The sequence below is a fragment of the Condylostylus longicornis genome, unplaced genomic scaffold (genome assembly GCF_029603195.1).
Source record: "Condylostylus longicornis isolate FDR11 unplaced genomic scaffold, ASM2960319v2 ptg000135l, whole genome shotgun sequence".
In the NCBI taxonomy this organism is placed as follows: domain Eukaryota; kingdom Metazoa; phylum Arthropoda; class Insecta; order Diptera; family Dolichopodidae; genus Condylostylus; species Condylostylus longicornis.
The window spans coordinates 13,283,380-13,288,559 of NW_026578103.1; the positions used below are offsets into that span (position 1 = coordinate 13,283,380).

The following is a 5,180-nucleotide window of genomic DNA, read 5'->3' on the forward strand; positions in this document are numbered from 1 at the left end:
ACCACTATGGTAAAGCAATTTTTTATAACATTCTGTTTATTTTTATTTAAAAATAAAAATATGCTTTTTATATACACATAGTTCCCGGATAATGAATGCTTTAAATTAAAATCGCTCACGTTGTAAACATTAACTAAAATCACGCTTTAAAATCAAAAACCCAAAAAAAAAAAAAACTTTTTTAATAAAATTTTTTTCCTCTTATGAACGAACCTACATACGCAGTCACTTTCAAAACAACACTAACAACAACATTAATTTCATATTCCTCTTCATTCACTTTGCTTTAATTACAGGTGAATAAAGTCAAAGTTAATGATAACAACATTTTTGATATAAAAACAAAAATAACAGCAAAGCTTAAAAATTATGTAATCAACGTTTTTATATTGAAACAAACAACCTCTTATATTCAAAAATTTTCAGTAATATTTTATAACCTTCGATAGCTCAGTTGGTAGAGCGGTGGACTGTAGAAAGTACATATAAAATAATAGCGCAGAAATCCATAGGTCGCTGGTTCAAATCCGGCTCGAAGGAAAATTTTCTTTTTTTTTTTTTTAAACTTTTGGAATGAATTTTAAATTTTAAATTTTTTAAGCACGATTTAATAGAAGTAACATTAATTAAAATTCATTTTGTAATTTGAAAATTTTCAATTTCAATACGAAAATTATGGTATACGAAATTTTCAATCAAATAAAATCAACTCTGGCTTATAAATTGTAGAAAAAATCAAACGTTAACCGACAGCATATGAATGAATTTTAAAAAATTCAATTGTCATAATCATTTGTTCTGACATAACAATATATTTTGACAATTGAAACATAATTTTTAACGTTTGAAACCTTGCCTCAAAACTTACCAATTTTGTTAAAATTTATAAATAAGTTTTAATTAAAAATAAGTTTTTTATAGCAGAAAATATAAAATAAGTCAAATGCATTAATACTGCATTCTGAAGTTTTATAAAAATCACTGATGATTTTGTTTCAAAATGTTCTCTGCGTTATCCACTGCAATTAAAATATTTCGTCAAAATTTCAATATGAACAATATGAAAGGCGATACCTTACCTAACTTAATGCTGTTTTTACAATATAGAAGCTACCAATATTAATGAAACATCCAAATTCCTCATAAGAAATAACAGAAATTATGAAAATGAATTAAACAAAGGGTTTATCTTTCTCAACTTTTACTTGACACGAAAAATTTCAAACTTATATGCAAGTATTCACCGATATCAAACACAGAATAACACAGAAATTTTCAGTAGCAAATCCTACATACGAATAGCTCCAAATACTGCCGTGCACAATAAAATTTCCAAATTCTCTTTAAAAATTTTTAACTTATTTTAAAATCAATTAAAATTTTAAAAATAAATTGAGTTTTTGATTCTAATTATATTTTCTATGAAAAATCAAAATAAGGATTATCTACCTAGAAAGAACAGAAAATTTAGACATAAAAATATTTTTTTTCATTTCATTCCAAACAAGACGTTTTTAAGTGCCTATTTAAGAATTTATACATGTGGAGATGTATATGAGAAAAATTAAAATTAATATTAAAGAAACGGACCAATGAAACCTGTCGTCGAATAGCTGTTAAGAAAATGAACCCAAAGAAAAAAAATCCTTTTGGGATGCGTTCCAAAACGGAAAACAACAAAACAAAAAAAAGTCATTATCATTAAAACACTTTTTAAATTTCACTTTGTTTAAGTTAAGAATAATCTTTGACCCTCTTTCATTTCTGCACTTACCTCTTTTTTTTTTGTGTAATTTTTAGTTTTTTTATAAGTAATCAAAAAAAATTACTGGAAAATTTATGTAAAATCGTCTATTCGCCATATTGTTGTTGTTTTTTAAATTTTTCTTTCAACATTTTTTTATTTTAAAGTGTTTAAAAACTTTATCACAATTAATTTTGAAACAAAGCAGTGTACATGGTAACAACGACGATTATTTAATGGTTAATTTTTTCCACAAAGAATTTCTCTTTACTTTCAGCTCTCACACAATTAAATAGTTCTTTTGTGCGTTCTTTCTTTTTTTTTGGTATTTATTCCTTTTATTTTTCCTTTTTATTAAATTTCCACGAAAAGACCATAAGCAGTATTTTCTTTTTCTTTCTTTTTTTTTTGTTTTTGTTGTGGTTCCATTTTAGCGCTTTTGCTTTTTAGTTTTAAATTTATTTGTTTTCTTCTTCTCTTCTGGTAATTTGATTTTTCGTTTTTCTTCATTTTGTTTGTATATTTTGGTAATTGTGTTACTAAGAAAATCTTGAACCCTTTTGCAAAAAAAAATAATGAAACAAAAAAAAACGAATCAACCAAAACACAAACGTTTGGAATCCTTTTAAAAATAAAGTTTTAAATCGAAAAAAAATTTGTGGAAGAAATTTGTTAATTTAGACTGTCAGTCTTGTAAAACTTTTTGAAAATATTTTAACAAGTTTTCAATTTGTAAAATGAAAAAGTACTTTTTTATTATGATTTGATTTTCCATTTCGTAGAATTTTCCTTGTTTTTACCGAAATAAAAAGTTAAAGATGAGAAAAGTACGAATGCTTATCTAAATTTCAATTAATTTTTTATTTTAACATGCGTTTTCGGAATAAATTTCCGCTTTAAATTTAGCACGAAACTAAAATTTTAAGAAAGAGTTCATTCAAAAAATCGTTTTCATAAAATACTAGGACCATTTCTCGATTTTGTTTGAGAAAAAAAGCATTTACCCGATACAAAATTTTAATTATATAAAAATATTTATAAAATTTATGAGAAAATTTATTCAAATAAATTGCTTTTATCTTTATGACTTCACAATTTCAGAAATCTTAATTGAAACATTTTATATAAGGAAAAGAAATAAAAGAAATTCAATTATGATCGACAAAATTTTTCTCAGAAATTTTTACGATATTATAAAGTAATCCCATTGTTATAGACTTGTATTATTCGTGAAACAATGTAAATTTAGAAAAATAATTTCATTGATTTTTAATTCTATTTTTATACCGATTTTTTTTTTCTAAATTGGTAAAATTTTTTAATAAACTTAGAATTAAATTTCAACCTATTTGAAGGGTTGAATTATTTGGTTTATTTTAGAAAAGCCTCCGTAATAGCTATTTTTAAAATAAATTTTAAATTTCCAAATTACAAATTTAATTATCATAATATTATTTTGAAAAAGTTTAACTAATAAGTTCTAACAATAAGTTATTTTAGTGTTGCAACCAACGCAATTTTTTATTTAAAATTACCAAATTTTGAATTAGTGTTGTGTCTCAATTTATCAAACCCATTCATCTGTTTTTCTTTTCTATTGTTTAAATGGAATTTTAATTTAATATTTTCTTGTGTTGCCTTAAAGCAACAAAATAATTAAAGCAACTTAAATAAATTTCTCAGAAAAAATTAGAAGTGGCAGAACAATATTGAGAATAAATTATCCAACGCCTGTATGTAGGCAATTTTATTCATACTCCAATTGATAACAAATTTTTAACAGAATTCTTTTCTTCTTTTGACAAATCGATTAAAATTTAAAAAATAGCTATCTAAAATTCTAAAATTTTTACATTTACTTTCATTTGAATTTCCAAAAAAAAAGTAAATAAAAAATTTTATTTCATACTCGCAAACGTAATATTCAAATTTATTATAAATTGTAGTCTAATTTATCAATAAGAAAAAGTGTAAATAAAATTATTTTCATAAAAATTTTGCTACTCGCAAAAAAGAGAAAATTTCTTTTTCAAATAAAAAATCTAATACACGTATTATTCGGTAAAAATGGAAATTTTAATCAAAAATTAACATTTTAACAAGACCTAATTTTATGCCATAACTTATTTTTTTATAAAAATAATTTAAAATTAGCACCAGATGGGACACACGAAAATTTATTGCTCGAAAAACTGAAAATAGAAAATTTTATAAAAAAAAAGCAAACAAAAACAAAACATCAAAAATACATTGTGTACCATTAACCACACACTTTAATTGATTTAAATGTTTTAATTTCAAACTCAAAAAAAAAAAGAAAAGAATACTCTCATATTTAAAGCTCGAGGGAACCACTCACAAAGAGTATATACACAAATTTATAAAAATGTAAAAGTAAATGCGAAATGTAAATAAAAGTTTAATAAAAAAGAGAGCTATTATGGTTAGTAAACAAGAGTATGACGTATATACTGCTTTCTCTTTTTTTTTGCATTTAACAAAAGGTTTTCCATTAAAAGTACTTGAATTTTAAAAATGGTAAGAGTGTTTCAATTCTTTTATATAAAGTCGAACGTAGAAAAATGTCCAAAAATTAGTGATTTTAAGAGAGTTGTAAAATTGAGCGATGCTCGGATAATTTACTGGATAAATTAACAGATGCTCGGACCGGACTCGGATATGTGAAATTAAGCGAACTTATAAAATATTTTTACGTGTTTACTCTGAAAATAGCTGAGAAGGATTTTGAGTGACAAAAAAATTTAAACAGAGAGAAAAACTAAAAACAATGACAACTATAAACCGTAATTGATAGCTATTTCAGCGGGTAGATTCTAAAAGTAGCCAACAGATGTCGTATAAAGAAAAAGATTTACAACTTTTATTTAAAAAAAAAAAATAGGAATTGCTCCTCTGAATCTTTGTTGTATTTTTTTTTGTCAAATTTTAATATTGTGAATTTAAGCGAGTGAAATTCAATGAAATTAGATATTTTGACATCGAGAATTACGTGATTTCAAGAGAGTTTCAATTAAGCAAGTTTTCTATTAAGTGAATTCAAATATTTGTAAAAATATATTGAGATTTTTCTTGCCAAAAATTTTATGAATTTAACCGAATTGTAATGTTAAATGGGGTTTATATTTAACCTGTTTGACTGTACACACATTTATTGTACTATCGGTATAAGAGTGGAAATAGTGTAAAGGTTGCGTTTAAATGTGAAATATTTTCACAAATTGAAATAAATTTATCAAAACACTTGCATAATTGATGAATATTGTGCTTTCCACTTGAAGGATATTCCAACTTTAAGACAATTTTGATGTTACACTTAAAATAAAAAAAAATTGAATATTCTTAAACTGGGAAATAAAAACTATACATGTAATATGTATGTATACAATTGAACAAAACAGCTATTTTTGATTTTAAT

The 5,180-nt window shown here is 23.8% G+C and overlaps 1 non-coding gene across 1 annotated transcript; it reads left to right on the plus strand.

Moving 5' to 3' along the window:
* The first annotated feature begins 439 nt into the window (after window positions 1-439).
* Window positions 440-540, plus strand: Trnay-gua (transfer RNA tyrosine (anticodon GUA)). The gene is made up of 2 exons: window positions 440-476; window positions 505-540. It is a non-coding gene; the product is annotated as a tRNA-Tyr (tRNA).
* Window positions 541-5,180: the final 4,640 nt, after the last annotated feature.